Here is a 25,441-nt window from a genome sequence, read left to right as displayed (position 1 = left end):
TGGTGAGTGTCTGGAACTAGCTGCCAGAGGCAGTAGTAGAGGCGGGTAAGATGGGTATAGAAGGATATGGGCCAAGTGCAGGCAATTGGGACTAGCTTAGTGGTATAAACTGGGCGACATGGACATGTTGGGCCGAAGAGCCTGTTTCCATGTTGTAAACTTCTATGATTCTTAGTGACAAGGAGGATTGATGAGGGTAGTGCAGTTGTCAACATGGATTTTAGTAAGGCATTTGACAAGGTCCCACATAGCAGACTTGTCAGAAAGGTAAAAGCCCATGGGATACAGCGAAATGTGGCGAATTGGATCCAAAATTGGCTCAGTAACAGGAAACAAAGGGTAAAACATAGGAACAGGAGTAGGCAATTCAGCCCCTCGAGCTCTCTCCACCATTTGATAAGATCATGGCTGATCTGTGATCTAACTCCATATACCTGCCTTTGGCCCATATCCCATAATACCTTTGGTTGGCAAAAAGCTATCTATCTCAGATTTAAAATTAGCAATTGAGCGAGCATCAATTGCCATTTGCGGAAAGGAGTTCCAAACTTCTACCACCCTTTGTGTGTAGAAGTGTTTTCTAATATCACTCCTGAAAGGTCTGGCTCTAATTTTTAGACTGTGTCCCCTACTCCTAGAATCCCCAATCAGCGGAAATAGTTTCTCTCTATCCACCCTATCCATTCCCCTTGATATCTTATAAACTTCGATCAGATCACCCTTAACCTTCGAAACTCTACAGAATACAACCCCAATTTGTGTAATCTCGCCTTGTAATTTAACCCTTCAAGTCTGGGTATCATTCTCGTAAACCTACGTTGCACTCCCTCCAAGGCCAATATGTCCTTCCGAAGGTGCGGTGCCCAGAACTGCTCACAGTACTCCAGGTGTGGTCTAACCAGGGTTTTGTATAGCTGCAGCATAACTTCTGCCCCCTTGTGCTCCAGATATAAAGGCCAGCATTCCATTAGCCTTATTGATTATTTTCTGCACCTATTCGTGACACTTCAATGATTCAAGAACCTGAAACCCTAAGTCCCTTTGGACAGCCACTGTTTTTTAACTTTTTACCATTTAGAATGTACTCTGTTCTATCCTTTTTTGGTCCAAAGTGGATGACCTCACATGTGCCGACATTGAATTCCATTTGCCACAGTTTTGCCCATTCACCTAATCTATCAATATCCCTTTGTAATTTTATGTTTTCATCTACACTGCTGACAATGCCACCAATCTTTGTGTCATCGGCAAACTTAGATATGAGACTTTCTATGCCTTCATCCAAGTCGTTAATAAATATTGTGAATCATTGAGGCCCCAGGACAGATCCCTGCGGGACTCCACGAGTCACATCCTGCCAACGTGAGTACCTTCCCGTTATCCCTACTCTCTGTCGCCTTTTGCTCAGCCAACTTCCTACCCAAGTCTGTATTTTTCCCCTCTATTCCATGGGCTTCTATCTTAGCAAACAGTCTCTTATGTGGGACTTTATCAAATGCCTTCTGGAAGTCCATTTAAATAACATCCATTGACATTCCCCTGTCCACTACCTTAGTCACCTCTTCAAAAAATTCAATCAGGTTTGTCAGGCACGACCTACCTTTCACAAATTCATGCTGACTCTCTCTGATTAACTGAAACTTTGAGGTGTTCAGTCACCCCATCCTTAATTATAGACTCCAGCATTTTCCCCACAACAGATGTTAGGCTAACTCGTCTATAATTTCCTGGTTTCCCTCTCTCTCCTTTCTTAAAAAGCGGAGTGACGTGCAATTTTCCAATCTCGAGGGACGGTTCCTGAATCTAGGCAACTTTGAAAGATTATAGTTAGGGCATCTGCAATGTGCTCACCTACTTCCTTTAAAACCCTGGGATGGAAACCATCTTGGTCCTGGGGATTTGTCACTCTTTAGTGCTATTATTTTTTTCATTACTGATGTTTCACATATTAATTTTATCTTGTCCCCGTCCCCAATTCAATATTAGTTTTCTTGGGATTTCCGGCATGCTATCCTTTTTCTACTGTAAATACTGTAAGAGAGAAATCAGGAGGGCAAAAAGGGGATATGAGATTGCTTTGGCAGATAAGGCAAAGGTGAATCCAAAGAGCTTCTACAAATACATAAAGGGCAAAAGAGTAACTAGGGAGAGAGTAGGGCCACTTAAGGATCAACAAGGTCATCGATGAGCGGAACCACTAGAGATGGGTGAGATCCTAAATGACTATTTCGCATCGGTATTTACGGTTGAGAAAGGCTTGGATGGTAGGGAACATGGGGAAATAAATAGTGATGTCTTGAGGAGTGTACATATTACAGAGGGGGAGGTGCTGGAAGTCTTAACGCGCATCAAGGTAGATAAATCTCCAGGACCTGATGAAATGTTACCCAGGACGTTATGGGAGGTTAGGGAGGAAATTGCGGGTCACCTAGCAGAGATATTTAAATCATCGACAGCTACAGGTGAGGTGCCTGAAGATTGGAGGGTAGCAAATGTTGTGCCTTTGTTTAAGGAGGGCGGCAGGGAAAAGCCTGGGAACTACAGACCGGTGAGCCTGACATCTGTAGTGGGTAAGTTGTTAGAGGGTATTCTGAGAGACAGGATCTACAGGCATTTGGAGAGGCAGGGACTGATTAGGAACAGTCAGCATGGTTTTGAGAGGAAAATCATGTCTCACGAATTTGATTGAGTTTTTTGAAGGGGTAACCAAGTAGATGAGGGCTGTGCAGTAGACGTGGTCTACAAGGACTTTAGCAAAGCCGTTGACAAGGTACCGCATGGTAGGTTGTTAATAAGGTTAAATCTCACGGGATCCAAGGTGAGGTAGCCAATTGGATACAAAATTGGACTGACGGCAGATGACAGAGGGTGGTTGTGGAGGGTTGTTTTTCAAACTGGAGGCCTGTGACCAGCGGTGTGCCTCAGGGATCAGTGCTGGGTCCGCTGTTATTTGTTATTTATATTAATGATTTGGATGAGAATTTAGGAGGCATGGTTAGTAAGTTTGCAGATGACACCAAGATTGGTGGCATTGTGGACAGTGAAGAAGGTTATCTAGGATTGCAACGGGATCTTGATAAATTGGGCCAGTGGGCCGATGAATGGCAGATGGAGTTTAATTTAGATAAATGTGAGGTGATGCATTTTGGTAGATCAAATCGGGCCAGGACCTACTCCGTTAATGGTAGGGCGTTGGGGAGAGTTATAGAACAAAGAGATCAAGGAGTACAGGTTCATAGCTCCTTGAAAGTGGAGTCACAGGTGGATAGGGTGGTGAAGAAGGCATTCGGCATGCTTGGTTTCATTGGTCAGAACATTGAATACAGGAGTTGGGATGTCTTGTTGAAGTTGTACAAGAAATTAGTAAGGCCACACTTGGAATACTGTGTACAGTTCTGGTCACCCTATTATAGAAAGGATATTATTAAAACGAGAAAGAGTGCAGAAAAGATTTACTAGGATGCTACCGGGACTTGATGGTTTGACTTATAGGGAGAGGTTGGATAGGCTGAGACTTTTTTCCCTGGAGAGTAGGAGGTTTCGGGGTGATCTTATAGAAGTCTATAAAATAATGAGGGGCATTCACAACTGGGCGACATGGACATGTTGGGCCGAAGGGCCTGTTTCCATGTTGTAAACTTCTATGATTCTATGAAAATAATTATTCAACATGTCTGCCATTTCCCCATTGTCAATGACAATATCCCCACTTTCAGTTTTTAAGGGGCCAACACTGCTCCTGACCACCCTCTTTTTCCTAATATAACTATAAAAGTTCTCAGTGTTGGTTGTGATATCCCTTGCAAGTTTCTTTTCATACTCTTTTTGTAGCCATTACTATCTGTTTTGTGACCCTTTGTTTATCTTTGTATCTCTCCCAAAAGTCAATGAATGTCTTTGCGAATGGAAATCCGTTTCCAGTGGTGTGCCACAGGGCTCAGTGCTGGGTCCCTTGCTGTTTGTGGTATATATTAATGATTTGGACTTGAATGTCGGGGGCATGATTGGCAAATTTGCAGACGACATAAAAATTGGCCGTGCCGTTGATAGTGAAGAGGATAGCTGTGGACTCCAAGATATCAATGGGTTGGTGGAGTGGGCAGAAAAGTGGCAAATGGAGTTTAACCCGGAGAAGTGTGAGGCAATGCACTTAGGGAGGGCAAATAGTAAAAGGGAATACGCAGTAAACGGGAATAGATTGAGAGGGGTAGAAGAAGTGAGACACCTTGGAGGTGAGGTCCCTGAAAGTGGCAGTACAGGTAGATAAGGTTGTGAAGAAGGCATACGGAATGCTCTCCGTTATTAGCGGAGGACTGGAATACAGAAGCAGGGATGTAATGATGGAACCGTATAAAACGCTGGTAAGGCCACAGCTGGAGTATTGTGCACAGTTCTGGTCACATTATAGGAAGGACGTAATTGCTCTCGAGAGAGTGCAGAGAAGATTTACAAGAATGTTGCCAGTGTTTGAAATTTGCAGCTACGAGGAGAGATTGGATAGGCTGGGGTTGTTTTCCTTGGAGCAGAGGAGGCTGAGGGGTGATTTGATTGAGGTGTACAAAATTATGAGGGGTCTGTTTCCCCTAGCGGAGAGTTCAAGAACTAGAGGACATAGATTTAAGCTGATTGGCGGAAGGATTCGAGGGGACATGGGGAAAAACCTTGTTACCCAGAGTGTGGTGGGTGTATGGAATTCGCTGCCCGAATTGGTGGTAGAGGCAGGGACCCTCAACTCTTTTTTAAAAGTACCTGTACCTGTACCTAAAGTGCGGTAAGCTGCAGGGCTACAGACCGGGTGCTGGAAGGTGGGATTGGATTGGGCACCTGGTTCTGTGCTGTATCTTTTCTATGGTGCTATGAGGGTCAGTAACCAGAGGACACAGATTTAATTGGCAGAAGAACCAGAGGTGGTGAGGGGGAATAATTTTTATTTTTTTTAACGCAGTGAGTTATGATCTGGAATGCACTGCTTGAAAGGGCAGATTCAATAATAACTTTCAAGAGGGAATTGGATAAATAATTGGAGAAAAATTTTGCAAGGCCATGGGACAAGAGCTGGGGGAGTTGGACAGTTCTTTCAAAGAGCCAGCACAGTCTCCTCCTGTGCTGTATCATTCCATAACGGTCCCACCTGGCCCACGGGACTGTTCCATTCGGCCCGCAATATGCCGTGCTAAGTCTCTCAGGCACTGCTTCTTACAGACCAGGAAACCTGCACTGTTAGATTTTGTGGCACAGTCGCACTCCTCCCCAGCTCCATGACGTCAGTGCCCCTTCCTGCCGGCACAGATGTGCAGCCTTCGCGCTCAGGAGTGACCGGAAAGAGGTACGGTTTGTGGGAGCGAGACATGGAGTGGGGGCTGGGGGTAAACAACCTAAGATTTTTTTCACTGGTGGGTGAATGGGGAACAAGGGAACGGAGAATAACAAATCTCACAGGTTAGAAAGTATGAGACAGAGAGTAAGGATAATGGTATGTACTCCAATTGGCAGGATGTGATTAGTGGTGTCCGCCAGGGATCTGTACTGGGGCCTCAGCTTTTCACTATATTTATAAATGACTTGGATGAAGGACCAGAGAACCATATATCTAAGTTTGCTGATGACACTAAGTTAGGTGGCAGTAAACACTGTAGATGGGAGCAGAAAGTTGCAAAAGGATATTGATAGATTAAGTGAGTGGGCAAAACTGTTGCAGATGGATTTCAACGTGGGAAAGTGCAAGGTCTTCCACTTTTGACCCAAGAAAGATAGATCAGAGTATTTTTTAAATGGCAAGAAGCTCGGAACTGTGGATGAACAGAGAGATTTAGGGGTCCATGTACTGGAATCACAAAGTTAGTGGACAAGTACAAAAAATAATTTAAAAGGCCAATGGAATGTTGGGCTTTATTTCAAATGGGCTGGAATACAAAGGGTGTACAGAACTCTGGTGAGAACCCATCTGGAGAACTGCATTCAGTTCCGGGCACCATACCTCAGGAAGGATATACTGGCCTTGGAGGGGTGCAGTGCAGATTCACCAGAATGATACCGGAGCTAAAAGGGTTAAATTATGAGGAAAAGTTGCATGAACTAAGCCTGTATTCCCTTGAGTGTAGATGATTAAAGGGTGTCTGATTGAGCTGTTTTAAGATGATTAAAGAATGTGTTAGGATAGATCAACTATTTCCCCTGGCAGAGGAGTCCAGGAGAAGGGAGCATAACCTTAAAGTTAGAGCTGGGCCTTACAGGGGTGATGTCAGGAAGCAATTCTTCACTCAAACAGGTAGTGGAAACCTGGAACACTCTCCACCAAAAAGCTGTTGAGGCTGGGGGTCAGTTAAAAATTTCAAAAATCAGATAGATTTTTGTTAGCCAAGGGTATTAATGGTTACAGAACCAAGGCAGGTAAGATGGAGTTAAGATCAGATCAGCCAAATGAATGGCAGAACAAGCTCGAGGGCTGAATGGATTCTTCCTGTTCCTATGTGCCCCTATGCTCGAGGAATTGCACATCGTAAGCTCCAACCACCACTCCAAGTTGGGTTGGGACAGGAGGGGAGTAGCCATAAACTGCAGGCCCCCCTCTCCCTCTGGGCAACAAACCTGGGTCTGATGCCCCCATCTCACCTGTCTGTTCCTCGCTCGGGATCTCGCAGAATTTGTAGCCGGGGCCCGAGGCTCAGAGATTGGGTGTCAGGCTTCATATTAATAGAGGGAATTACCGGCGTCTGTCCCGACTCCAGAGGCAACTCGGCTGATCTTGGCAATCAGATTTGGGCCTGTTGTATCGCCGGGCAGTGAGCGTTAGCGAATACAGCAGGACAGAGCACTGGCTGACAGGGACCCGTGGGAGTGCTGTGGAGCTGGGAGGCACGCTTTCTAACCACTGCTTCAGCTATAGAACTGGAGAAACTAGTTGGAGTTTGCACACTGCATGCTCTATGTGGTTTCTCACATTTAGCAGATGAGTTCTGAAATAGGCACAGGACCCATCTCTGCATATTTAAATTAATCCAAAGCAGTGAGGACCAACATGACAGCGGCCACATTAGGTGCAGGACCTCGCGCCAAAAAATTAGTTTACATTGCACCCCAAAAAAAAAAAACAGGTGAAACGTTTACCAGTTTCTACCCGTGTCCAAATAACATTTGCTGAATGTGGCCCACGCCAAGCGCTTGGATGTCACTTCAGGCCCGGTGTGTCCACTGAATTTGACATTGATCTATACAGACTGGAATAATGCATGTGGATTGCTTCCTAGCTCAGTATGTTTGTAATCCAGCAAGGAAAGAAGCACTGAAATAAAACCAGAAAATGTTGGAAACACTAAGCAGGTCAGGCAACATCGGCAGAGGACAGAAGTTGATGTTTTGGGTGTGGCCATGTCAAAACTGGAAGCTTTTATAAATGAACTGAAAAGGGAGGGGGTTAGGGGGAAATACACACAAGAAATAGAATTAGAAATAGAAGTAGAGTTGCAAAGTGCTCAAGTGGCAAACAGTCACTTGGACGAGGGTGGATTGATTAGGGAAAGCCAGCACAGATTTGTTAAAGGCAAATAGTGTTTAACTAACCTGATACAGTTTTGTGATGAGGTAACGAGAGGGTAGATGAGGGCAATGTAGTTGGTGTGGTGTATATGGACTGTCAAAAGGCGTTTGATAAAGTGCTGCATGGTAGGCTTATCATCAAGATTGAGGCCCATGGAACAAAGGGGGCTGTAGCAACATGGATACAGAATTGGCTAAGGGACAGGAAACAGAGTAGTGGCAAATGGTTGTTTTTTGGATTGGAGGGAGGTGTACAGTGGTGTTCCCCAGGGGTTGGTGCTGGGACCACTGCTTTTCTTAATATATATTAATGACTTGGACTTGGGTGTACAGGGCACAATTTCAAAATTTGCAGATAACACAAAACTTGGAAGGGTAGTAAACAGTGAGGAGGCTAGGGATAGACTTCAAGAGGATACAGATTGGCTGGTGGCAAGGGTGAACACGTGGCAGATGAAATTTAACATAGAAAAACGCAAAGTGATACATTTTGGTAGTAAGAACGAGGAGAGGCAATATAAACTAGAGGGCACAATTCTAAAAGGGGTACAGGAACAGAGAGATCTGGGGGTATATGTGCTCAAATTGTTGAAGGTGGTAGGGCAGGTTGAGAAAGTGGTTAAAAAAGCATACAGGATCCAGAGCTTTATAAATAGAGGCAGAGAGTACAAAAGTATGGAAGTCATGATGAACCTTTATAAAACACTGGTTCGGCCACAACTGGAGCAGTGTGTTCAGTTCTGGGCACCGCACTTTAGGAAAGATGTGAAGGCCTTAGAGAGGGTGCAGAAGAGATTTACTAGAATGACTGCAGGGATGAGGGACTTTAGTTATGTGGGTAGATTGGAGAAGCTGGGGTTGTTCTACTTGGGGAACAGAGATGATTGCGAGGAGATTTGAGAGGTATTCAAAATCATGGAGGGTCTCGACAGACGGAAACTATTCCCATTGGCGGAAGGGTCAAGGAGCAGAGGACATAGATTTAAGGTGAGTGGCAAAAGAACCAAAGGTGACATGAAGAAAAACTTTTTAAAAAAAAACACAGCGGGTGGTTAGGATCTGGAATGCACTGCCCGAGGGGGTAGTGGAGGCAGAATCAATCATGGCCTTCAAAAGGGCTGGGGAGCGAAATGAGCTGGATTGCTCTTGCATCGAGCTGGCGCGGACTCGAAGGGCCTCCTTCCGTGCTGTAACCTATGATTAAGCGATATTAGCACGAGACAATAGGAGGTGTAAGAGACAAAGCGAACGCGTGACTAGCTGAAGGAGATGGGGAGAGGTAGCTCGAAATAAAGCACGAGAAACTAGTAAAGCAAAGCGGCATCCAGCAGCCCAGAAGTCTGGTCGAAGATAAAAAGGTAGTTTGACACTAAGGGTGAAGAGCACATTACCAGCAGTGTTCCAACGGAAGGTCCCAGTCTCCACACAAGCACCAATTTGCTCTCTTTCACCCCCCCCACCCCAAATACCATCGCCAGAAACACCAGCACACCCATTATACGTCCTAAGCACTTACTGCCAAAGAGAAAATGGGAATGGTGGTTAAGGTCTGAAGTTATTAAAGTCAACATTAAAGGCAGAGAGCTGCAAATTGCCCAGTGGAAAGGTATGGTGCTGTGCCTTGAGTTTGCATTGAGTGTCACGGAACAATGTCAAAATGGAAGTGGGATGAAGAATTGAAGACCCCATGAAATCTCATGGCATCAGGTCAAACATCGGCAAAGAAACCACCTGCTGATTACCACCTACCGCTCTCCCTCGGCTGATGAATCCGTCCTCCTCCATTTGAACACCACTTGGAGGAAGCACTGAGTGTAACAAGGGCACAGAATGTACTCTGGGTGGGGGACTTCAATGTCCATCACCAAGAGTGGCTCGGTAGCACCACTACTGACCAAGCTGGCCGAGTCCTGAAGGACATAGCTGCCAGACTGGGCCTGCGGCAGGTGGTGAGCGAACCAACACAAGGGGAAAACTAACTTGACCTCGTCCTCACCAATCTACCTGTCGCAGATGCATCTGTCCCTGATAGTATTGGTCGGAGTGACCACCGCACAGTCCTCGTGGAGACGAAGACCTGTCTTCGCACTGAGGACACCATCCAACATGTTGTGTAGCACTACCGCCGTGCTAAATGGGATACATTCAGAACAGATCTAGCAGCTCAAAACTGGGCCCACAGCGCCTCATGGATGCCATCAGCAGCAGCAGAATTGTATCCCAGCACAATCTGTAACCTCATGGCCCGGCATATTCCTCATTCTACCATTACCAACAAGCCAGGGGATCAATCCTGGTTCAATGAAGAGTGTAGAAGAGCATGCCAGGAGCAGCACCAGGCGTACCGAAAAATGAGGTGCCAACCTGGTGAAGCTACAACTCAGGACTACGTGCATGCTAAACAGCGGAAGCAACATGCTACAGACAGAGCTAAGCGATTCCAAAACCAACAGATCAGATCAAAGCTCTGCAGTCCTGCCACATCCAGTCGTGAATGGTGGTGGACAATTAAACAACTGACGGGAGGAGGAGGCTCTGCAAAGATCCCCATCCTCAATGATGGCGGAGTCCAGCACGTGAGTGCAAAAGACAAGGCTGAAGCGTTTGCAACCATCTTCAGCCAGAAGTGCCGAGTGGATGATCCATCTCGGCCTCCTCCCGATATCCCCACCATCACAGAAGCCAGTCTTCAGCCAATTCGATTCACTCCACGTGATATCAAGAAACGGCTGAGTGCACTGGATACAGCAAAGGCTATGGGCCCCGACAACATCCCGGCTGTAGTGCTGAAGCCTTGTGCTCCAGAACTAGCTGTGCCTCTAGCCAAGCTGTTCCTGTACAGCTACAACACTGACATCTACCCGACAATGTGGAAAATTGCCCAGGTATGTCATGTCCACAAAAAGCAGAACAAATCCAATCCGGTCAATTACTGCCCCAGTCCACTCTCAATCGTCAGCAAAGTGATGGAAGGTGTCGTCGACAGTGCTATCAAGCGGCACTTACTCACCAACAACCTGCTCATCGATGCTCAGTTTGGGTTCTGCCAGGACCACTCGGCTCCAGACCTCATTACAGCCTTGGTCCAAACATGGACAAATGAGCTGAATTCCAGAGGTGAGGGGAGAGTGACTGCCCTTGACATCAAGGCAGCATTTGACCGAGTGTGGCACCAAGAAGCCCGAGTAAAATTGAAGTCAATGGGAATCAGGGGGAAAACTCTCCAGTGGCTGGAGTCATACCTAGCACAAAGGAGGATGGTAGTGGTTGTTGGAGGCCAATCATTTCAGCCCCAGGACATTGCTGCAGGAGTTCCTCAGGGCAGTGTCCTAGGCCCAACCATCTTCAGCTGCTTCATCAATGACCTTCCCTCCATCATAAGGTCAGAAATGAGGATGTTCGCTGATGATTGCACAGAGTTCAGTTCCATTCGCAACCCCTCAAATAAAGCAGTCCGAGCCTGCATGCAGCAAGACCTGGACAACATCCAGGCTTGGGCTGATAAGTGGCAAGTAACATTCACGCAAGACAAGTGCCAAGCAATGACCATCTCCAACAAGAGAGAGTCTAACCACCTCCCCATGAGATTCAATGGCATTACCATCGCCAAATCCCCCACCAACATCCTGGGGGGGGGGGTCACCATTGACCAAAAACTTAACTGGACCAGCCATATAAATACTGTGGGTCCAAGATCAGGTCAGTGGCTGGATATTCTGCGGCGAGTGACTCACCTCGTGACTCCCCATCGACTTTTCCACCATCTACAAGCAACAAGTCAGGAGTGTGATGGAATACTCTCCACTTGCCTGGATGAGTGCAGCTCCAACAACATTCAAGAAGCTCAACACCATCCAGGACAAAGTAGCCCGCTTGATTGGCACCCCATCCAACCCCCCAAACATTCACGTCCTTCACCACCGGCGCACTGTGGCTGCAGTGTGTACCATCCACAGGATGCACTGCAGCAACTCGCCAAGGCTTCTTCGACAGCACCTCCCAAACCCGTGACCTCTACCACCTAGAAGGACAAGAGCAGCAGGTACATGGGAACACCACCACCTGCACGTTCCCCTCCAAGTCACACACCATCCTGACTTGGAAATATATCGCCTTTCCTTCATCGTCGCTGGGTCAAAATCGTAGAACTCCCTTCCTAACAGCACTGTGGGAGAACCTTCACCACACGGACTGCAGCGGTTCAAGAAGGCAGCTCACCACCACCTTCGTAAGGGCAATTAGGGATGGGCAATAAATGCCGGCCTCGCCAGCGACACCCCCATCCCATGAACAAATAAAAAAAAATTCTAATTCTATTTTTTTTCTCGTTTGTCTGTTTTTCCCTCCCCCTCCCTTTGTTCTGCTTTTTAAATGCTGATCATCTGTAATATCTTCAGTTCTGACAAAACGTTCACACCCTAAACACCACCGCCTGTTTTCTCCACAGATGCTGCCTGCCTCGTTGAGTGTTTCCAGAATCTGCAGTTATTTGCTTTTTGCTTTAAGGGAAAGAAATTCCTGGGAATAATCTGGGACAACTAACTGATAAAGAGTAGGAGAACAATTGAGAAATAGTGATCACAACATCGTTAAGTTCAAGGCTGGAATAGAAAAAGACAATGAAGAGATGATACAAAGATGGGAGGGAAAGTAGAGAGTGAGGAGGACATAAAAAACCTGCAAGGGGATATAGACAGGCTGGGTGAGTGGGCGGAGATTTGGCAGATGCAATATAATATTGGAAAATGTGAGGTTATGCACTGTGGCAGGAAAAATCAGAGAGCAAGTTATTTTCTTAATGGCGAGAGACTGGAAAGTACTGCAGTACAAAGGGATCTGGGGGTCCTAGTGCAAGAAAATCAAAAAGTTGGTATGCAGGTGCAGCAGGTGATCAAGAAGGCCAACGGAATGTTGGCTTTTATTGCTAGGGGGATAGAATATAAAAACAAGGAGGTATTGCTGCAGTTATATAAGGTATTGGTGAGACCGCACCTGGAATACTGCATACAGTTTTGGTCTCCATACTTAAGAAAAGACATACTTGCTCTCCAGGCAGTACAAAGAAGGTTCACTCGGTTAATCCCGGGGATGAGGGGGCGGACATATGAGGAGAGGTTGAGTAGATTGGGACTCTACTCATTGGAGTTCAGAAGAATGAGAGGCGATCTTATTGAAACATATAAGATTGTGAAGGGTCTTGATCGGGTGGATGCAGTAAGGATGTTCCCAAAGATGGGTGAAACTAGAACTAGGGGGCATAATCTTAGAATAAGGGGCTGCTCTTTCAAAACTGAGATGAGGAGAAACTTCTTCACTCAGAGGGTGGTAGGTCTGTGGAATTTGCTGCCCCAGGAAGCTGTGGAAGCTACATCATTAGATAAATTTAAAACAGAAATAGACAGTTTCCTAGAAGTAAAGGGAATTAGGGGTTATGGGGAGCGGGCAGGAAATTGGACATGAAGCTGAGTTCGGATCGGTCAATGCCCTGTGGGTGGCGGAGAGGGCCCAGGGGCTGTGTGGCCGGGTCCTGCTCCGACTTCTTGTGTTCTTTAGATTTGTGGTTGGGATCAGATCAGCCATGATCTTATTGAATGGCGGAGCAGGCTCGAGGGGCCGATTGGCCTACTCCTGCTCCAATTTCTTATGTTCTTATGTTCTTATGTAAGAGTTGAAGAAAAGGGACTGGACAGGCAAAAGGCAAAGCTGAGTGCGAGATCAATGTATCCAGCTGAAATTAACTGGGCAGAAAAATTAGCAAACAAATCAATGGATCTACTGGGAAATCTTCAAATGAGACGCATAGAGTACAAAATAAGTACATTCCTAACAAGGAGGTCCATCAAACAACAGTTTCATGATAGATAGAGATTACAACAAAGACTCAAAAGGGAGGCATGATAAAGTTCGGGCTAATACTGAAGATAATCATAAATATGGAAAGTGCAGTGAGATGAAGAGAGATTAGAAGGACCATGAGGGAATATAAAATAAGGCTAGTAGAGATAATATAAAGTGAATTAGTAAATGTTTTTATATGCATATAAGTAAAATAAGAGAGGGGGAGTGTAAGAGCACTCAGGGTGAATGAGGGAGGGTAATTCTGAAGGATCAAAACAACATTATACGAGTGCAGCGGGCATAGAGTGAACAACTTGAGAGTTTGGCAAGAGTGGGAATTTGGTGAAGTGGGGGAAGGAGGTGCTCCTTGCCGTTCCTAACTTTTTCCTGAGAGCGGTAGCGGACCTGAGCAGCAGCAAACTGAAGCCCGAGAGCTGGGATAAAAGCAGCAGCAGACCTGCAACGGAGAAAACTGCACTGTGACGTCACAGGTGAGGAAGATAAGTGATTGGTAGTGACTGTGGGCTAAGTTTTAAGCGAACATACAGCATATAACCTACTTGACCTCGTCCTCACTAATCTACCTGTCGCAGATGCATCTGTCCATGAATGTATTGATAGGAGTGGCCACTGCACAGTCCTTGTGGAGACAAAGTCCTGTCTTCACACTGAAGACACTGTCCAACGTGTTGTGTGGCACTACCACCGTGCTAAATGGGATAGATTCAGAGCAGATCTAGCAGCTCAAAACTGGGCATCCATGAGGCGCTGTGGACCATCAGCAGCAGCAGATTTGATTTCCAGCACAATCTCTAACCTCATGGCACGGGATATTCCTCACTCTACCATTACCAACAAGCCAGGGGATCAATCCTGGTTCAATGAGGAGTGAAGAAGAGCATGCCAGGAGCAGCACCAGGCGTACCTAAAAATGAGGTGCCAACCTGGTGAAGCTACAACTCAGGACTACATGCATGCTAAACAGCAGAAGCAACATGCTATGGACAAAGATCAAAGCTCTGCAGTCCTGCCACATCCAGTTGTGCATGGTGGTGGATAATTAAACAACTAACTGGAAGAGGAGGCTCCATGAACATCCCCATCCTCAATGACGGCACAGTCCGGCACGAGAGTGCAAAAGACAAGGCTGAAGCATTTGTAACCATCTTCAGCCAGAAGTGCCAAATATATGATCCATCTCGGCCTCCTCCCAATATCCCCACCATCACAGAAGCCTGTCTCCAGCCAATTCTATTCACTCCACGTGATATCAAGAAACAACGAAGGCTATAGGCCCCGACAACATCTCAGCTGTAGTGCTGAAGACTTGTACTCCAGAACTAGCCGCGCCTCGAGCCAAGCTGTTCCTGTACAGCTACAACACTGGCATCTACCAGACAATGTGGAAAATTGCCCAGGTATGTCCTGTCCACAAAAAGGACAAATCCAATCCGGCCAATTACCGCCCCATCAGCCCACTCTCAATCAGCAAAGCGATGGAAGGTGTCGTCGACAGTGCTATCAAGCGGCACTTACTCACCAATAACCTGCTCACCGATGCTCAGTTTGGGTTCCGCCAGGACCTCTCAGCTCCAAACCTCATTACAGTCTTGGTCCAAACAAGGGCAAAAGAGCTGAATTCCAGAGGTGATGTGAGATGAGATGACTGTAATTGCCCTTGACATCAAGGTAGCATTTGACCGAGTGTGGCACCAAGAAATCAGAGGGAAAACTCTCCAGTGGCTGGAGTCATACAGAGCACAAAAGGAAGATGGTAGTGGTTGTTGGAGGCCAATCATCTCAGCCCCAGGACATTGCTGCAGGAGTTCCTCAGGGCAGTGTCCTAGGCCGAACCATCTTCAGCTGCTTCATCAATGACCTTCCCTCCATTAGGTCAGTTCCATTCACAACCCCTCAGATAATGAAGCAGTCCATGCCTGCATGCAGCAACACCTGGACAACATCCAGGCTTGGGCTGATAAGCGGCAAGTAAAATTTGCTCCAGACAAGTTGAAGGCAATGACCATCTCCAAGAGAGTCTAACCACCTCCCCTTGACATTCAACAGCATTACCATTGCTGAATCCCCTATCAACATCCTGGGGGTCACCATTGACCAGAAACTTAACTGGACCAGCCTCATAAATACTGTGGCTACGAGAGCAGGTCAGAGGCTGGGTATTCTGCGGCAAATGACTCACCTCCTGACTCCCCAAAGCCTTTCCACCATTTACAAGGCACAAGTCAGGATTGTGATGGAATACTCTCCACTTGCCTGGATTAGTGCAGCTCCAACAACACTCAAGAAGCTCAACACCATCCAGGACAAAGCAGCCCGCTTGATTGGCAACCCATCCACCACCCTAAACATTCACTCCCTTCACCACCGGCGCACCGTGGCTGCAGTGTGTACCATCCACAGGATGCACTGCAGCAACTCGCCAGGGCTTCCTCAAAAGTACCTCCCAAAGCCACCTAGAAGGACCAGGACAGCAGGCACATCGGTAGCATAGTGGTTATGTTACTGGGCTAGTAATCCAGAGGCCTGGACTAAAATCCAGAGTCATGAGTTCAAATCCCGCTGGCGAATTTAAATTCAATTAATTAATTAAATTCAATTAATTAAATAAAAAATCTGGAATTAAAATACTAGTATCAGTAATGATGGCCATGAAACTACCGGATTGTCGTAAAAACCCATCTGGTTCACTAATGTCCTTTAGGGAAGGAAGCCTGCCGCCCTTACCCGGTCTGGCCTATATGTGACTCCAGACCCACAGCAATGTGGTTGATTCTTAATTGCCCTCTGAAATGTCCGAGCAAGCCACTCAGTTGTAAAATCTCGCTACGAAAAGTCATAATAAGAATAAAACCGGACGGACCACTAGGCACCGGACACGACAATGGCAAAACACCAAGCCCAGTCGACCCTGCAAGGTCCTCCTTACTAACATCTGGGGACTTGTGCCAAAATTGGGAGAGCTGTCCCACAGACAAGTCAAGCAACAGCCTGACATAGCCATACTCTCAGAATCACATCTTTCAGCCAACATCCCAGACTCTTCCATCACCATCCCTGGGGATGTCCTGTCCCACCGGCAGGACAGACCCACCAGAGGTGGCGGTACAGTGATATACAGTCAGGAGGGAGTGGCCCTGGGAGTCCTCAACATTGACTCTGGACCCCATGAAATCTCATGGCATCAGGTCAAACATGGGCAAGGAAACCTCCTGCTGATTACCACCTACCATCCTCCCTCAGCTGATGAATCAGTCCTCCTCCATGTTGAACACCACTTGGAGGAAGCACTGAGGGTAGCAACGGCACAAAATGTACTCTGGGTGGGGGACTTCAATGTCCATCACCAAGAGTGGCTCGGTAGCACCACTACTGGCCGAGTCCTGAAGGACATAGCTGCTAGACTGGGCCTGCGGCAGGTGGTGAGCGAACCAACACGAGGGAAAAACTAACTTGACCTCGTCCTCACCAATCCACCTGTCGCAAATGCATCTGTCCATGACAGTATTGGTAGGAGTGACCACCGCACAGTCCTCGTGGAGATGAAATCCCGTCTTCGCACTGAGGACACCATCCAACGTGTTGTGTGGCACTACCACCGTGCTAAATGGGATAGATTCAGGACAGATCAAAACTGGGCATCCATGAGGCGCTGTGGGCCATCAGCAGCAGCAGAATTGTATTCCAGCACAATCTGTAACCTCATGGCCCGGCATATTCCTCACTCTACCATTACCAACAAGCCAGGGGATCAACCCTGGTTCAATGAGGAGTGTGGAAGAGCATGCCAGGAGCAGCACCAGGCGTACCTAAAAATGAGGTGCCAACCTGGTGAAGCTACAACTCAGGACTACATGCATGCTAAACAGCAGAAGCAACATGCTATAGACAGAGCTAAGCGATTCCACAACCAACGGATCAGATCAAAGCTCTGCAGTCCTGCCACATCCAGTCGTGAATGGTGGTGGACAATTAAACAACTAACGGGAGGAGGAGGCTCTGCAAACATCCCCATTCTCAATGATGGCGGAGTCCAGCACGTGAGTGCAAAAGACAAGGCTGAAGCGTTTGCAACCATCTTCAGCCAGAAGTGCCGAGTGGATGATCCATCTCAGCCTCCTCCCGATATCCCCACCATCACGGAAGCCAGTCTTCGGCCAATTCGATTCACTCCACGTGATATCAAGAAACGGCCGAGTGCACTGGATACAGCAAAGGCTATGGGCCCCGACAACATCCCAGCTGTAGTGCTGAAGACTTGTGCTCCAGAACTAGCTGCGCCTCCAGCCAAGCTGTTCCAGTACAGCTACAACACTGGCATCCACCCGACAATGTGGAAAATTGCCCAGGTATGTCCTGTCCACAAAAAGCAGGACAAATCCAATCCGGCCAATTACCGCCCCATCAGTCTACTCTCAATCATCAGCAAAGTGATGGAAGGTGTCGTCGACAGTGCTATCAAGCGGCACTTACTCACCAATAACCTGCTCACCGATGCTCAGTTTGGGTTCCGCCAGGACCACTCGGCTCCAGACCTCATTACAGCCTTGGTCCAAACATGGACAAAAGAGCTGAATTCCAGAGGTGAGGTGAGAGTTACTGCCCTTGACATCAAGGCAGCATTTGACCGAGTGTGGCACCAAGGAGCCCGAGTAAAATTGAAGTCAATGGGAATCAGGGGGAAAACTCTCCAGTGGCTGGAGTCATACCTAGCACAAAGGAAGATGGTAGTGGTTGTTGGAGGCCAAGCATCTCAGCCCCAGGGCATTGCTGCAGGAGTTCCTCAGGGCAGTGTCCTAGGCCCAACCATCTTCAGCTGCTTCATCAATGACCTTCCCTCCATCATAAGGTCAGAAATGGGGATGTTCGCTGATGACTGCACAGTGTTCAGTTCCATTCGCAACCCCTCAGATAATGAAGCAGTCCGAGCCCGCATGCAGCAAGACCTGGACAACATCCAGGCTTGGGCTCATAAGTGGCAAGTAACATTCGCGCCAGATAAGTGCCAGGCAATGACCATCTCCAACAAGAGAGATTCTAACCACCTCCCCTTGACATTCAACGGCATTACCATCGCCGAATCCCCCACCATCAACATCCTGGGGGTCACCATTGACCAGAAACTTAACTGGACCAGCCATATAAATACTGTGGCTACGAGAGCAGGTCAGAGGCTGGGTATTCTGCGGCGAGTGACTCACCTCCTGACTCCCCAAAGCCTTTCCACCATCTACAAGGCACAAGTCAGGAGTGTGATGGAATACTCTCCACTTGCTTGGATGAGTGCAGCTCCAACAACACTCAAGAAGCTCGACACCATCCAAGATAAAGCAGCCCGCTTGATTGGCACCCCATCCACCACCCTAAACATTCACTCCCTTCACCACCGGCGCACTGTGGCTGCAGTGTGCACCATCCACAGGATGCACTGCAGCAACTCGCCAAGGCTTCTTCGACAGCACCTCCCAAACCCGCGACCTCTACCACCTCGAAGGACAAGGGCAGCAGGCGCATGGGAACAACACCACCTGCACGTTCCCCTCCAAGTCACACACCATCCCGACTTGGAAATATATCGCCGTTCCTTCATTGTCGCTGGGTCAAAATCCTGGAACTCCCTTCCTAACAGCACTGTGGGAGAACCGTCACGACACGGACTGCAGCGGTTCAAGAAGGCGGCTCACCACCACCTTCTCAAGGGCAATTAGGGATGGGCAATAAATGCCGGCCTTGCCAGCGACGCCCACATCCCGTGAACGAATAAAAAAAAGTCACACACCATCCCGACTTGGAAATGTATAGCCGTTCGTCGATCGTCACTGGGTCACAATCCTGGAACGCCCTACCTTACAGCACTGTGGGAGATCCTGCACCACAGACTGCAGCGGTTCAAGAAGGTGGCTTACCACCACCTTCTCCAGGGCAATTAGGGATGGGCAATAAATGCTGGCCTTGCCAGCGATGCTCACATCCCATGAAGGAATAAAATAAAACTAAATTTTAAAAACTAAACTTAATTTAATTAATTAAACGAGGTAGATAATTTGATTAACACTAAACTAATTAATTAAATAAAATAATGGGAGGGCAGGAGATATGTTGTTGCTGCAATATGTGGGAGCTTGTGGACAGTTTTGTCCAGGGCGACTATATCTGCAGCTCGAGGAACTGCGGCTCCGAGTTGAGGAGCTGGAGTCCAAGCTGCGGACATTGCGGGACATCTGGGAGGGAGAAGCTACCTGGACCTTTTGCTGCAGGAGGCAGCCACACCCCTTAGATTAAATACTTTAAAATTGACACATGGTCAGTGAGTGAGGCAGGTACGGGGATCCAGGAGGTAATATTGCAGGAGCCTCAGTCCCTGCGCTTGTCCAAAAGATTCAAGGGTCTTGCAACCCTTGTGGACAAGTGCAGGGACTGCGGGGAGGGCGAGCAAACTGACCACGGCACCGTAGTACAGGAAGCTGTTCAAGTGGGGAAAAGAGTAAAAAGGAAGGTGGTTGTAATAGGCGGCAGTATAGTTAGGGGGATAGACACTGCTCTCTGCAGCCAGGAGAATGAGTCCCGAAGGCTACGTTGCCTACCGGGTGCCAGGGTTAAGGACATCTCCTCCGGGCTGGAGGAGAACTTGGAGTGGGAGGGGGAGGATCCAATTGTCGTGGTCCACGTAGGTACCAACGACATAGGTAGGACTAAGAATAAGGTTCTGCTGAGAGTGTTTGAGCATAGGAACAGGAGTAGGCCATTCAGCCCCTCGAGCCCGCTCCGCCATTTGATAAGATCATGGCTGATCTGTGATCTAACTCCATATACCTGCCTTTGGCCCATATCCCTTAATACCTTTGGTTGCCAAAAAGCTATCTAGCTCAGATTTAAATTTAGCAATTGAGCTAGTATCAATTGCCGTTTGCGGAAGAGAGTTCCAAACAGCAGCTAGGGACTAAATTAAAAAGCAGAACCACAAAGGTAATAATCTCTGGATTATTACCTGAGCCACAAGCAAATTGGCTTAGGGTCAATAAGATCAGAGAGATGAATGCGTGGCTCAAAGATTGGTGTGGGAGAAGTGGGTTTCGATTCGTGGGGCACAGGCACCAGTACTGGGGAACGAGTGCTGTTCCTTTGGGACGGACTGCACCATGCTGGGACCAGAGTTCTAGCGAATCGAATAACTAGGGCGGTAGATAGGGCTTTAAACTAAATTGGGGGGCGGCTGGGGGGAACAAAAGAGGGTCCCGGTGGAGAGAAATCTGGACTGCTAAAGAGAAAAGACAAGGAAGCAGTGCAAGAAAGTGATTGGGGTAAGGATAACCAGATTGTGTCAGGAAGGGACAGTGCGTACAACCAAAAGAGTGCACTAACAAATAGGTTCCGGGTAAGAAAAAAAATGGTAATAAGGCAAATAGGGCCATAGTACAAAAAAAATGTTAAGATGTCTAAAAATGTCCAAAAGACAAATCTAAAGGCACTGTATCTGAATTCATGAAGCATTCGTAATAAGGTAGACGAATTAACAGTGCAAATAGATGTAAACAGATAAGATGTAATTGCGATTACAGAGACATGGCTGCAGGATGACCAAGGCTGGGAGCTGACAATCCAAGGGTATTTGATATTTAGAAGGACAGGCAAAAAGGAAAAAGGAGGTGGGGTGGCATTGTTAGTAAAGGATGAAATCAGAGCAATAGTGAAAAAGGATATTGGCTCAGAAAATCAAGATGTAGAATCAGTCTGAGTGGAGTTAAGAAGCACCAAGGGGCAGAAAACACTGGTGGGAGTTGTCGCTAGGCCTCCAAACAGTAGTGGTAACGTAGGGGATGGCAAACAGGAAATTAGAGATGCATGTAACAAGGGTACCACAGTAATCATGGGTGACTAATCTACATATAGGCTGGCCAAACCAAATTAGCAATAATACTGCGGATGATAAATTCCTGGAGTGTGTACGAGATGGTTATTTTAGACCAGTACGTTGAGGAGCCAACCAGGGAACAGGCTATCCTAGATTGGGTATTGTGCAATGAGAAGGGGTTAATTAATAATCTTGTTTTGCGGGGTCCCTTAGGGAAGAGTGACCATAACATGATAGAATTCTTCAATAAGATGGAAAGTGAAGTAGTCCAATCCGAAACTAGGGTTTATGAGGAGTGAGATGGCTATGATAGACTGGGAAGCTTCATTAAAAGGCATGACGGTGGATAGGCAATGGCTAACATTTAAGGAACGAACGCATGAATTGCAATTATACATTCCTTTCTGGCACAAGAACACAAAAGGAAAAGCAGCCCAACCATGGCTAACAAAAGAAATTCAGGATAGTATTAGTTCCAAAGAGGAGTTATATAAAGTTGCCAGAAAAAAATAGCAAGCCTGAGGATTGGGAGCAGTTTAGAATACAGCAAAAAAGCAAGAGATTGATTAAGAGGGGGAAAATAGAGCATGAGAGTACACTTGCAAGGAACATAAAAGCAGACTGTAAAAGCTTCTACAAGTATGTACAAGGGGAGAGATACAAAAAGGTCCGGAGGGGCAATTTTTTCACTCAAAGGGTGGTGAGTGTCTGGAACGAGCTGCCAGAGGAAGTAGTAGGGGCGGGTACAATTTTGTCTTTTAAAAAGCATTTGGACAGTTACATGGGTAAGATGGGTATAGAGGGATATGGGCCAAGTGCAGGCAATTGGAACTAGCTTAGTGGTATAAACTGGGCGACATGGACATGTTGGGCCGAAGGGCCTGTTTCCATGTTGTAAACTTCTATGATTCTATGTGAAAAGAAAAAGATTAGTGAAGACAAGGGCTTCTTCGACACCACCTCCCAAACCCACGACCTCTACCACCAGAAGGACAAGGGCAACAGGCACATGGGAACACCACCTGCATGTTCCCCTCCAAGTCACACATCAACCCGACTTGGAAGCATATCGCCATTCCTTCGTCGTCGCTGGGTCAAAATCCTGGAACTCTCTCCCTAACAGCACTGTGGGAGAACCTTCACCACACGGACTGCAGCAGTTCAAGAGTGGCTCACCACCACCTTCTCAAGGGCAATTAGGGATGGGCAATAAATGCTGGCCTGGATTGAAAATTGGTTAACAGACAGGAAACAGAGTAGGAATAAATGAGTCTTTTTTGGGATGGCAGATGGTGACTAGTGGGGTAACGCAGGGATCAGTGCCTGGGCTCCAGCTATTCACAATTTAGATCAATGATTTGGATAAGGGAACCAAATGTAATATTTCCAAGTTTACTGACGACACAGAACTAGGTGGGCTTGTGAGTTGTGAGGAGGATGCAAAGAGGCTTCAAGGCGATTTTAGACAAGTTGAGTGAGTGGGCAAATACATGGCAGATGCAGTATAACATGGATAAATGTGAAGTTATCCACTTCGGAAGGAAAAACAGAAAGGCAGAGTATTATTTAAATGGTAATAGATTGGGAAATGTTCATTTACAAAGGGACCTGAGTATCCTTGTACAACAGTCACTGAAAGCAAACATGCAGGTGCAGCAAGCAGTTAGGAAGGTAAATGGTATGTTGGCCTTCATTGCAAGAGGAATTGAGTACAGGAGCAAGGATGTCTTACTGTAGTTATACAGGGCCTTGGTGAGACCACACCTGGAGTATTGTGTGCAGTTTTGGTCTCCTTACCTTAGAAAGGATATACTTGCCATAGAAGGCGTGCAGCGAAGGCTCATCAGACTGATTCGTGGGATGGCAGGACTGTCGTATGAGGAGAGATTGGGTCGACTCGGCCTGTATTCACTAGAGTTTGGAAGAATGAGAGGGGATCTCATTGAAACGTATAAAATTCTGACAGGGCTAGACAGACTGGATGCAGGGAGGGTGTTTCCCCTGGCTTGGGGGGGGGGGGGGGGGGGGGGGGGGTGGGGGGGGGGGAGGGGTCTAGAACAAGAGGTTACAGTCTCAGGATACTGGGTAGAATATTTAGGACTGAGATGAGGAGAAATTTCTTCACTCAGAGGGTAGTGAACCTGTGGAATTCTCTACCACAGAAGGCTGTGGAGGTCAAGTCACTGAATATATTTAAGAAGGAGTTAGATAGATTTCTAGACACAGAAGGCATCAAGGGGTATGGGGAGAGAGCGGGAATATGATATTGAGATAGAGGATCAGCCATGATCATATTGAATGGCAGAGCAGGCTCGGAGGGCCGAATGGCCTACTCCTGCTCTTAATTTCTATAGAATCAAAGATTACAGCAAGGAAGGCGGCCATTCGGCCCATCGAGTTTGTACCGGCTATATGCAAGAGCAATCCAGCTAGCCCCACTCCCCTGCCCAGTCCCCGTAGCCCTGCAAATTTTTTCCTTTCAAGCACTTATCCAGTTCTCTTTTGAAGGCCACGATTGAATCTGCCTCCACCACCCCCTCGGGCAGTGCATTCCAGATTCTAACCACTTCGCTGTGCAAAAAAGTTTTCCCTCACATCACCTTTGGTTCTTTTGCCAATCACCTTAAATCTATGTCCTCTGGTTCTTGACCCTTCTACCAATGGAAACAGTTTCACTCTATCTACTCTGTCTGGACCCTTCATGATTTTGAACACCTCCATCAAATCTCCTCTCAACCTTCTCTGTTCCAAGGAGAACCCCAGCTTCTCCAGTCTATCCATGTAACTAAAGTCCCTCATCCCAAGAATCATTCCAGTAGATCTCTTCTGCACCCTCTCTAAGGCCTTCACATCTTTCCTAAAGTGCAGTGCCCAGAACTGGACACAATACTCCAATACTGGACCAGTACTCATTTAGTATCGCGGTCTTGCCCTCTGTCTCCATGAGCAGCTTTCCTTTTTGGTCCCTAATTGGCCCAACCCTTCCTATTACTACCCGTTTACATGCCTATAGAAGACTTATGGATTCCCTTTTATGTTGGCCGCCAGTCTATTCTCATACTCTCTCTTTGCCCCTCATTTCCTTTTTCATTTGCCTTCTGAACTTTCTATTGATAACTTTTGTTATCAACCTGATATCTGTCATGCACCCCTTTTTTCTGCTTCATCTTACTCACTCTCTTTTGTCACTCAGGGGCACTGGCTCTACTTGCCCTACTTTTCTCCCTCATGGGAACGTACCTGGACTGTACTGAACCATTTCCTCCTTAAAGGCTACCCATTGTTGAATTACAGATTTGCCTGCCAATTTTTGATTCCAATTTATTCGGGCCAGATCAGTTCTCATCCCACTTAAACTGGCCCTCCTCCAATTGAGTATTTTTACTTTAGAGTGGTCCATGTCCTTTTCTATAGCTATTCTAAACCTTTGATACTTTGATCGCTGCTCCCTAAATGCTCCCCCCACTGACACTTGCTCCACCTGGCCCGCCTCATTCCCCAAAACCAGCAATGCCTCCTTCCTTGTGGGGCTGCAAACGTACTGGTCAAGAAAGTTATCCTGAACACACTTCAAAAACTCCTCCCCCTCTTTGCCCCTTATATTACTATTCCAGTCCATATTAAGATAGTTGTCACTACTCGATGGCTTTTACACCTCACTGTAACTTCCCTGAAAGGGAGTTCCACAGACTCACGACGCTCTCTCTCAATTTTTCCTCGCTCACAACCACCCCCCGCCCCTCTCCACCACCACCGCCCTCAACACCCCCCGCCCCTCTCCACCCACCACCGCCCTCAACCACCCCCCGCCCCTCTCCACCACACCGCCCTCAACCACCCCCCGCCCCTCTCCACCACCACCGCCCTCAACCACCCCCCCCCCTCTCCACCACACCGCCCTCAACCACCCCCCGCCCCTCTCCACCACCACCGCCCTCAACCACCCCCCGCCCCTCTCCACCACCACCGCCCTCAACCACCCCCCGCCCCTCTCCACCACCACCGCCCTCAACCACCCCCCGCCCCTCTCCACCACCACCGCCCTCAACCACCCCCCGCCCCTCTCCACCACCACCGCCCTCAACCACCCCACGCCCCTCTCCACCACCACCGCCCTCAACCCTCCGCCCCTCTCCACCACCACCGCCCTCAACCCTCCCCCCCTCTCCACCACCACCGCCCTCAACCCTCCCCCCA

At 47.5% G+C, this 25,441-nt stretch overlaps 1 protein-coding gene across 4 annotated transcripts in view; it reads right to left on the bottom strand.

Moving 5' to 3' along the window:
- LOC137323451 (transmembrane protein 169-like) overlaps positions 1–25,441 on the bottom strand; it is a 76,852-nt gene that overhangs the window by 47,003 nt on the left and 4,408 nt on the right. For 2 of the 4 annotated variants that reach the window (XM_067986929.1, XM_067986931.1), the window contains exon 2: positions 23,042–23,155. The exons of the other annotated variants lie outside the window; for them this stretch is intronic. The gene's annotated coding sequence lies outside the window, so the exon portion shown is untranslated. The remainder of the gene's footprint in view (positions 1–23,041; positions 23,156–25,441) is intronic. 4 annotated transcript variants of the gene reach the window in all.

Source organism: Heptranchias perlo, chromosome 7 (genome assembly GCF_035084215.1).
Source record: "Heptranchias perlo isolate sHepPer1 chromosome 7, sHepPer1.hap1, whole genome shotgun sequence".
NCBI classification, from domain to species: Eukaryota; Metazoa; Chordata; class Chondrichthyes; order Hexanchiformes; family Hexanchidae; genus Heptranchias; species Heptranchias perlo.
The sequence above is the reverse complement of the archived record's forward strand: the minus strand, read 5'-3'. Positions and strand labels throughout refer to the sequence as shown.